This window comes from Megascapheus bottae, chromosome 1 (assembly GCF_031878675.1).
Source record: "Megascapheus bottae isolate mThoBot1 chromosome 1, mThoBot2.hap1, whole genome shotgun sequence".
In the NCBI taxonomy this organism is placed as follows: Eukaryota; Metazoa; Chordata; class Mammalia; order Rodentia; family Geomyidae; genus Megascapheus; species Megascapheus bottae.
The window spans coordinates 68,126,692-68,137,932 of record NC_143509.1 but is presented as its reverse complement, the minus strand read 5'-3'; the positions used below and the strand labels follow the sequence as shown (position 1 = coordinate 68,137,932).

The 11,241-nt window shown below is 36.4% G+C and overlaps 1 pseudogene; it reads left to right on the top strand.

The window, feature by feature from the left end:
- Positions 1-770: 770 nt before the first annotated feature.
- Positions 771-1,611, top strand: LOC150069387 (TIMELESS-interacting protein pseudogene; annotated as a pseudogene).
- The last annotated feature ends 9,630 nt before the right edge of the window (positions 1,612-11,241 follow it).

Sequence of the window (11,241 nt, the reverse complement as noted above, 5' to 3'; positions counted from 1 at the left end):
TCTTAAAGAATATTTTTTGTGCGGTTCTTGTTTTCTGTTTATTCCTCACTGAAGTGAAGATCTATTATGTTGAAAAGCAATTGTCAGAGACAGAGAAATTGGGCTACACAAACATTCATACATCTCTGTGTAAAGCCATGCCAAATATCCATCACTTTCTGAATTGGTTAATAATTGTGGCATATCCATACAATGGACATATGGCTCTAAGAGGACTACAGTATGGAAGGATCTCACAAGAACTATGTGGACTGAAATCATGTAGACAAAGTATACAATCTGTGACTATATATTATCATTTCTAGAAAATATGCCCTTGTCTCTAGTGACAGAAAGCATATTAGTGGTTGCATAGGCAGTAGAGGTGAGAGACAGGGTTCCAATGAGCAAGAAGATGCAGAAGAGGGATGAATAAAGATCCTATGGCACTTCAATGAATTTGTGTTTCCACACATATATGTATGTACCTTTATATACTTTAAACACACGCAGTTTGTTTTAGGTCAATACTACTCAGTAAGTTTAGGTCTCACAAAACTGAAAAATAAAATAAAACCCGGATAATCTTAAGAAAAATAAATAGAAGTCCCATGCTGAGGGAAAGTTGAACATTGAAAACAGAAGAACCAGGAAAAGAATAACTGCCTTTACTTCTCTATGAGTTTAGGGCCCGGAAGAAATAAAAGCAGTTTCACCAGTGTGTCTTAAAAAAGACACTCTATGTGGCTATTGTACAGGAGTAAAGAACCAAGTATGGAAGATCTGATTCTACAGAGCAAAAGATGCTAGAACCACAAGAAATTGGCTTGATGGATCTGCCAGATTATGAGCATGTGGAAGATAAAACTTATGCTCCCTTCCCACCTCCAGCCTCTCCAGAGAGATGATGTAGAAGCTGAGCTGATGAAGAGTTGGGGAGAAGAGTACCTATTCCCCCAAAGAGAACAGTTAAAAGGAATCTACCCAAGCTGGATGCTCAGAGATTAATTTCAGAGAGAGGTCTTCTAGCCTTAAGACATGTATTTGATAAAAACAGGTTATGAGGCTGAAGACGTGAAGACACTAATCAGAGACATGGAGCCCTGGGCACATCGGCTATTCCCCAAGCTGAATTTGAGGATTTTGTTGACAGAGTTGAATACCTAGGAAATAAAAAGGAAGTTCAGACCTGTTTAAAACACATTCGACTTGATCTCCCTATTTCACATGAGGATTTTGTTAGCAATGATGAGGAAATAGAGCAAAATAGTCATCTTGATGCACCTGCTGAGGAACCAGATCCCTTTCTGCAAATTCATCTGAAAGTGAGAAGTCTGCTTCCCAGTCGGGTCGAAGCCTAACAGAAGAACAGCAACAAAGAACTGAGAGAAATAAACAGCTGGCTTTGGAAAGGAGGAAGGTGAAGCTGCTAAATAACACTCAGACCCTGGAAAATGACCCATTAATAGACCTTCCCAGGGCACAGGTGGTTGAAGAGCTTGACCCCCGCTGGAGGAGCAAGTAGAAGAGCTCAGTAACTGCTATGCACAGTCCTGTGACATTTCCTCCACTACCTTCCCTGAAGCAGAGCAGCTGAAAGTGGAAGACATACACGGGGACCATGGCTTTTAGCATGGACAAGAGATAGCTTCATGCTTTATCCAGAATGTTCCTGCGGTTAGGTAAACCTCCACAGAGAATCATGTAGTCACTATCATGTAGGTTTGAGGATGCTGTGCCTTTGCTACTTTGTGCAGTGAAACTTGCAGATTCCTATTTAAAATCTTGTATTTATTTGTCCTTAACACCTGCTCCTTATTAACATTAGTCCATTACCTTTAATGTTTTAGACAGCAATGATGTCATAAAGTAGTTAATATCTAATAAGCAGCTTCCTCTAGTGTGCATTCAGTCCCTTGTTTTCACTCCATTGAGCACTGATTTTAGATGTAAATATGTAGATTTACTACCATCTTTGTATAAAGTAAAAAGTTTAATTTTACAAATAAAGAAAGAAAAATGAGCAGAAGGCAAATATATGTGTTTTTAAAAGAAAGCAAGAAAAATTAAAGCATGTTATTATTAAATGATGTTAATCATTTTTGAGGTAACATTTAAATTTACTCCCATCAGTTTTCAAGTATATGATACATTGTTATTGACAATAATCTCCATGCATTCAATAGATTTCCTAAGGCCGTCTGATTGTTTTAGCTTCCATATGTAAGTGAGCTCATGCGGTATATGTGTTCTGTGCCTAGTGTGTTCATTCAATAAAACATTCAGGTTCATCATGTTGCAAATTTGGGAGGTATTTTTATTTACTTTAAGTATTTATACAAAGGAGTTGCCATTCAACAAAGGAGTTCATGAACACAGTGTCTCTAATTGAATGTCATCCCTTTCAGCATTCTCACTTGCTCTTCCCCCCTCACCCCTTTCCTCACTTTTCTTAATTTTTATGTTATGTAATGAATTTTTGCCATTCAACAAAGCAATTTATGTATGCAATGCTTCTTGATCTGGGTCATAACTTCAATGTTTTCAATCCCCATCAACTCATCCCTTCCCTTATTTTTCTCAGTTCTGTGGTATGTACAAGGAATTCTTAGCTGCATTCTATGCTTTTCCCCTGTTCATTCTTCTATCCTTCTCCCATTGCCCCTCCTCTTGAAAATACCCATTTCCTGCTACTTATTTTGTTGGGTTTTGACTTAATCTTCCTAAAAAAATTGTACTATTTGCTCATTCCATAGAGTCTATTATACTTCAGTTAATTCATTTATAACCTCTTGGATACCACCAGGTGGGCTTACTTATAGATTTATAGGCAAATTCTACCTCCTAAAAATGAGGGAAATGCAAATTTCAATAAATCCTGTTTCTAAAAAGCCAAATAGCCTTTCATTGCGTCAGTGTATGTTTGTGCATGTGTCACATTTTCTTTATTAAGTCAAGGATGTTTAGATTGATTTAGTATCCTGGCTATTGTGAGTAATATTTCACAGAACATGGAAATGCAGTAGTCTCCTCTGACTACTCTTTTATTACTTATGTATATGTATCTACCAGTAGGATTTCTGGATCATAGATGATATGATAGTGAAATTTTATGAGAAAAAGCTTCATACTATTCTCCATGTTTGTATTAATTCACATTTCTCCAAACAATGTAAGTACAGACATTACTTCAAATCACCAGCACTTGCTCTCTCTTATTTTTTTTATTAACTTTAAAAAAATTTTTTATTTACTTTTTGCTAGTCCTGGGCCTTGGACTTAGGGCCTGAGACTGTCATTGGGCTTTCTCAAGGCTAGAGCTCTACCACTTGAGCCACAGCACCACTTCCAGCTTTTTTCTGTGTATGTAGTGGAGAGGAATTGAACCCTGGTTTTCCTGCATGCTAGGTAAGCACTCTACTACTTGGCCAGACTTCGGCCTTTTACTAGCTTTTATACTAGCTGTTGCTAGTATAACATGTGTAAGGTGATATTTAATGTGATTTTGACCTATATTTTCTTGATGACAATGATATAAAGAATTTTCTATAAATCTATCCTTCATTTGTAAGTGTACAATGTCTGAGGAGTGTCTTCTCAAGTCACTGGCTCATTTTTAATCAGTCTTCTTTCTTATAATTTAGTTGTTTGGATCCCTTATATATTTAGTTATTAACCAATATTTGTTTTAATTCCTTCTCTATGCATGATTTTCAAATACTGTAGAAAGTGAAAACTTGGGGTGGAGGGAAAAATGTCAAGGGTCCCTAAAGGGAAGGCCTTGTGTTTACAATCTCCTTATAGAATTCATATATCATTTGCATAAAATAGTAAGAATGAGTATAATCAATCCATAGACCCAGAAAACTCAGAGAAAGAAGAGGGAAAAACAGAGGAGGAGATAAGGATGGTAATTATTTATATAGGTCCAAGTGTAGAGATGGCATTAAGAGACAAAGGATTTTGAAGTGGCCATACCTAAGGGCACTGAGCAAATGATTTGCAGCCATGCCGGGGACAAAGGTCAGCCCTAACTTGAAGAAGAAGAGGCCTCTGGGATCATTTGGAGAGTAAATAGGGGCTAAGCCTACGGTAATACATCACCTCACTTCATCACTTCCCAGTGGGCACCCAACCTGTCTCCTGTCATTTGTCATATCTCATTTATGTGTGGCAGGGACAGATTTTCAAAGTTTAGGGTTTATGAACATAATCCTCATATTTCTATTATCTGCTTTTTTTTGGTATCAATCCTCAGAACACTCTCTTAAGCAAGAACAACCCTATTAAACAAAAATGCTCTTGTTTAGCAAAGATGGAAATAGTTTTAGAAAATCAGTACAAAAGTTTTCTCTAAGGGCCAGGAGTTTGGCCTAGTGGTAGAGTGCTTGCCCAGCATGCATGAAGACCTGGGTTTGATTCCTTGGTACCACATACATAGAAAAAAGCCAGAAGTGGTGCTGAGGCTCAAGTGGTAGAGCTCTAGCCTTGAGAAAGTCCAAGGACAGTGCTGAGGCCTTGAGCTCAAGCCCAGGACTGGCAAAAAAAATATTCTCTAAGGTGAATTCAGTGGTTTATTCATGTCTGTAAACCCAACAGCTGGAAAGGGAGAGATTAGGAAAACTACAATTTAAGGCCAGTGTCAGGAAAATCTTCGCAAGATCTCATCTTCATTCGTCAGCTGGGTGTGGTACATGACTGATCTTACCTATGAGGACAACTTAGATAAGAGGCTGTCTATTGGAGGCTCATGCTGTGTAAAAAGTAGACATATAAGACTTTACCTGAAAAATAGTTAAAATGCTCAAAGAAAAAAGGACTACGAATATAGCTCAAGTAGAGCATCTGTCTAGAAATCATGAGGTCCTGAGTTCAAATTCCCCATCCTCAAAAGTCTCCCAATGACAATGAATTAAAACAAAACAAAAAATAAAAACGTGAATCGAATATATCCAATGCTGACCACCAGATGTCAGACTTCACACAGTAACTGATAGACAAAGCCCAGAAAATGGGAAGATAAGTGAATTTTTAAAACAATTGTTTTGTAAAGATGATGTACAAAGGAGTTATGACATATGCATTCGATAATGAGGACATTTCTTTTCAAAAATAGTCACCCTTCCCTTCTTCTCTCCCAGTTTTTCCTCCCCCCCAAAATTGTATAGTCCATTTCCAACATAGCGTCTAGAATGTTTCACTGGTGAATTGTTTCACCCTTTGCCCCACGATTTCTATGCTTCCCCTTCCTTCTCCCCCAATAGGATAAATTTATATACAAGACAAACAAACCAGGCTCAGACTAAAGCCACCAGCACAACCATGCTCTTGTAGTATTATTTACCATAGCCAAAATAAGGAATAAACAGAGATGCCCCTCGGTGGATAAATGAATCAAGAAAATGTAATACCACATTAGATATACAATATGATAACAGTGGAATTCTATGTTTCCATGAGAAAGAATGATCTTGCCCCATTTGTAAGAAGTGCAAAGACTTGGAAAAAATTAAACTTATTATAAAATAAGCCAGACCCAAAGAAACATAGGCTGCATTGTTTTCTTCATTTGCAATAACTAGAGTGTGTCCATAGATCTACAATCAATGGATAGTAAATGACAATTTAATTAAGCAAAGAAATGGACAGTAAAAGACATATATTTGCACCTGGGCATGATTTTAAAAACAGAATCTAAACATTCTAAACAGTGAAAATAAAGGAAGATATTCTTAGGAGAGGATCACAAGGGCTCAAGAACTATGTGCCTATGTGCATATGAAATGATGCTTACCAAATGAACTCAAGAAATGAAAGGGCTTTTGGTTATACGGTTTGCGGTTCTTTCTTCTTTCCTTATTTCCTTTCATCTTTGGTTTATTCCCTTCTGCAACTGTTTGATAAATGAATTTCAAAATGTGCTTATGCATCTTTCTGAACAGTGATATGGACTAGAGAGGCTTTTATAGGTTAATAATCATAGATTTAAGGTTATAATTAGACTTTTTTTAACCAGTGTGTTGGTGTAGAAATTCTCATTAGTCTAGATAGGGCCAATTGATGGGTAATCTGCTCCAGGTTTAGGTGGGGAAGATGTGTAGAAGAACACACTGCTTACATAGCTCCAGTTCCACACAAAGGCATAATTAACTAGTTTTCCTCTCTAGCAAATGCACTGTAGAGCTGTAGATCAACAAGATGAAACACTTCCATATTTATGCTATTCTTAAACATAATGGACAGGAGAATTGTATCCATTAATATTCAAAGCTAGATGTAAAACCTAGCCCACACCCATTCCTGTGGGAACATTGCTGTCCTTACTGTTTTACCTTCACTGCAACCATGTCACCTCAACATTCTCCCTTTCCAATGACTTACAGCATTAAATATGAAATTTTAACTCTGCATAGAGTGTTAGAACTCATTCCTGCTCAAGGTTTTTATATTTCCATTCCCTCCTCCTGATTTTTATTCCTGGAAATCTTTCACTCACTTATTCAGGAGTCTACAGAAATACTGCTTTTGGTGAGGGAACATTCTCTCTGACATATAATTATCTCAAACCTCAAGCCCTATTTTGTCTATCCCTCACTTACTTTCCTTTTATTCATAGACTTAGTAGTCAGAAATTATATATTTCCTTATATACTGATTATTTCCTTTTTCTCCATACTATAATGCAAAGCACACAGGACAGGGACCTCTGTCTGTGTTCACTACTCTCTCTCTTCCCTTGATAAACAGCAGCATTTGCTACATACATGGCAGTACAATAAATATTTGTCAAGTGAATACATGAAACTTAATGTTTGAGCCCATAATTTTCTGGTCTACTTCTGTTCAATTATTCTATTCAAATCACATAACTTTGGATATTTTAGAGTCACTACTCTCCCTTATTCCTAGAACCTGTCATTGCTAAGGCTTATTGATTTGTCCATGACCCATCTATTTTGCACATTCCAAAATTGCCTTGTCATCACACTGTAGGACTGCTGCAATATCTCCCTCCATGCCTTTCTGCCTACCATATCAGTTTACTCATCCTACACAATGCCCCCAACAGAATGAATGACTTTTACCATCCCACTCGAGCTTCACAGAATAGAAGCACACATTCCCAGCTCACTGCTGGAAGCTGGGAAAAAAACCAGAAAACCCACAGAAAGCATATATTCCAAGGGAAATAGTTACTGCAACAGCTCTAAAATGAGAATGTTTACCCTATTTTGAAATTTTAAAAAAGCTAGTTGTTCTGTAATCTAAAAGGCAAGTGAAAAGGAAGCATAAACCAGGTCTGAGCAATGGCTAAATACTGTACATGGAAAACAATGCAAACAGAAAAATGTAGGACTTCCTTTTACTGGCTCTCACGAAACAGTGAGAGATTATAGGCAGGGAAGGAATTCATTAGAGTTGTATTTTAAAACATATTTCAGCATAAATAGAGTGATACCTTGTTCTTTCTTTCTGAATAAAAAGCTGTAAGCAAGACTTAGTGAAACAAAAAATAAAAGTATCCAGAAGTGACATGCCAATGGCAGAATGCCAGATGCAGTTGAGAAGGTTGTCTAATGGTAGTTGGGGTTTGTGGAATTAGGCTGCTAGAGCAGAACAAATGCTATTTAATGCCATGGAGGTGACAGAAAAGGACAGCAGCCTGGAAGGTAGAGGTGAGTGGCTCTATAGAGAAGAATTGATCTAGTAAGTTAAAAATAACTATAAGAAAATGAGAGTTACACATAAGCACATTTATTTATTTATGTGAAGGTATATGCTCATGGATACAAAAGACAGGAATAGAAGTTATTAAAAGAATTCAAGTTTATTCCTTCATATTTAGACCCCTTCTTTCCCTTATTTTTTCCATCCCTCTATCCATCTATTTCCTTTTATTTTTATCCTCCCAACTTCTCTGTTCTTGATCAGTTGCAGTTTCTCCATTATCTTTATCTTTTTCTTCTTTATCTGTACTTTTTTCTTCTCTTTAACTTCTTTCTTTGACTGTTTTCCTTCTATGATTTTCTTTTTTTCTGCTCTCTATATTCCTTTTCTTTCTTTTGCTTCTTTTCAGAGCTTATTTCATATTTCAGTAGATAATGCTTTGTCCAAAACTAGTAGTTGCTTTATGTCCCAGCCAAATATTGAAAGCAGAAGTAGATAGAGACCCAGGAGCTGTAAGCTTTTGAATGGAAACTGAGAAAATCAGCATGAAGCTATTATGTAATTATGCACAGCAACAGGAAGCTTTCTGCACATTTCCTTGTAAATTATGTGATGGCCCCTTGCCATTCACTCTTGTCATCCATGCTCTGTCATGAGACTTCTAATCATCCAAAGCAACTTGTAAGGTATTTTGTCCCAAATACAAAAAATAATCTCCGGTGAAAAATAATGTAGAATTAAGGAGGCTACAGCTAACAGTAGAAACAATAATTGTAATAAGTGAATTAGAAAGGGCCTATTAAATAGTCTTGTTATCAAGAGTACAGGAAATTAAGAAGGAAGAAGTATTTCAAAGATGAAAAACTAATGTAACATAAAATATTTCTACGATTTAGGAGAAGGGAAAGAAATTGGAAATTCAGAAAAAAAATACTTTCTGAATGTGCCCAAATAGAAGATTCTCAGATGTATGTATCTTTGTTGTTGTTGTTGATGATGATGATGATGATGATGAGTGTGGGGCTTGAACTCTGGGTCTGGATGCTGTCCCTGAGCATTTCAGCTAAACGCTAGTGTTCTACCGCTTGAACTATAGTGACCCTTCCAGTTTTCTGGTGGATAATTGGAGGTAAGAGTCTCACAGACATTCGTGCTTGCTTTGAGATCAGTAGACCTCAACCTGCTGAGTGGCTAGGATTACAGGCATGAGCCACTGGGGCCCAGCTTATTTTTATTTCTTGAGAAATCTAATTTGTATCATAAACTTTAACACAAAGAAGCTTTGATATTGAATAATTTAATAACTATATACTCAGATATTAGTTTTGCCAGTGCTTAAAAATTAAATACATTAATGCCATAAGAATCATTTTATTTACCAAACAGGGAGAGTTATTATTTCTCATGGCTTTGGCATTTGCAAATGCTTTAATTTTCTAATATTACCTGAGATTCATGTTAAAGAAATACAGGTGAATTGGTTCTTACCAGGATTCTATCATTTGGCATATTCTGCATCTCCAGGTCCATCCCTCATTATTGCTCTGATAATCAGTAACTAAAACTGCTTTCAAACTTGGCTATAAACTATTACTTGGGGGATGGAATTGCAACAAAACAGATGGTGAAAAGAGCTTGCCTTATTACATAATCCAATGGAACAGAAGAGCTAAATTATTCACAATGCTTCTGTTTTTGTTGGCTCTGGCCTCAGTGGCAAAATAAAATGGCTACTCAGCAAAACTGAAAAAACAACAACAACAATGTTCCGTGTCCAGACAAACGTAAACATATTCCATCATCGCTAATTTCTTCTCTTTCCATCTAATTCAGGTATAAGAAAACCTGATAATCTACCCTGGTATAGATATGGTTAAATTATGTGCCTATTCCATCTTTTATGTACCCACTCATATTTACAAATACAAACAAACAACCAAAACAAAAGGAAAAGAAAAAACTACTACAATAACAATAAATTTAAAAAATAAATTATGTATCTGTGTATAACTATGTCTTAGTGACCTAGAGATTCACACCAAAGAGTGCCTTACAATGACATTGAACTTCATTTTGATCATGATGTACAGGTCTATGGACCAACGAGTCTTCTGCTCAAAGGGAGCAGTATGACAAACAGCCATGTTATGCCATTACTTCATTGTTTTGTGCTCATTCTCAAAGGCTCATTTTAGGGAAATAAGTATACAGTATATAGCATTCAAGAATAAATATTTTTATAGAATATGTAGACATATACATATATATTAAAGGTCTTTCAAATAAGAAAAAGAACTATATAACCAATGTATCTTATACTCTTAAGTTAGGACTTCATTACTAGACTAAACTTTATTAACGTATTTTAAAAAATAAAGCTGGGCATGGTGGCTTACACCTGTAATCCTAGCTACTCAGGAGACTGAGATCTGAGGATCAAGGTTCAAAGCCAGCCTGGGCACAAAAGGACCTGAGACTCTTTTGTTTTTTTTTTCCTTTGATCAGTCATGGGGCTTGAACTCTGGGACTGAGCGTTGTCCCTGAGCTCTTCAGCTTAAGGCTAGCGCTTCACCACTTTGAGCCACAGTGCCACTTCCAGATCTAAGACTCTTATCTACAATTAACCTCTAGAAAAACGGAAATGGGGCTTGGCTCAAGGGTAGGACAGTAGCCTTGAGCTGCAGAGCTCAGGGACAGTGCCCAGGCTGAGTTCAAGCCACATGACCCCAAAAAATATCAAAACCAGACAAAAACAGTTACATCCACTATATTGAATTATTAAAGAATTCAATGATACCAAAAAGAAATCAAATTTAAGAATGTGGCTGTTGGAAAGGAAACATTAGATAGTCTAAAAGTTGAACCAGATGGCTGTTTGGTATACTTCTTACTTTATTAAAAGGGTAGAAAACCTGAAGAATCAATTGAGAAAGCCAAGTAAGAAACAGAAAAGATAAGAGTTCTAACTATGGCTCAGGAGCTCATTGATTTTGAGGTGCATTTAATGTTATTTATTTTGCTTAGAAACTTGCATGATGTCGTTATCGATTTAGTATTAACATGTTAATGAAGTAAGCGAAGAGCTCTATGGTGGAGTGTTTGCTTAGAAGAGGTAAGATCCTGAGCTTGAACTTCAACAAGGTTGATTTGCTGAGTATCTTACTCTTCTCTAGAATGTATTTGCATTTAAAGAGCAATCAGTTCAAAGGATGTCAGTGTTTTAAGTGAAATGTTTCCATAGAAAATTTGGATAGCCAAAAGAAAATCATGGCAAACATCTATGAGGAGTCTAGATTGGCTCGTTCTATCTATGAAAGAAAGGAAAGGCCAGAAGATTCTTCTTCTAGATGTATATGTATTCCATGAACTTACTCAAAATTCACTTGATGACATTTTGAAGTCAGACACGAAGGAAATGATTTGCTTCACTTGTAGTTATTTAAAAAAAATTGTCATGCCGCAGAATGAAATAGATTTCCGTGTGTACACTGGTCATAAAAAACATGTACATTCTAGGTGTTAAGTCTTTGCTCTCAATACAAATGGTAATGAACTAGTGTTTGATATTTTTTACCTTGTTAAGAATTGTGCAAT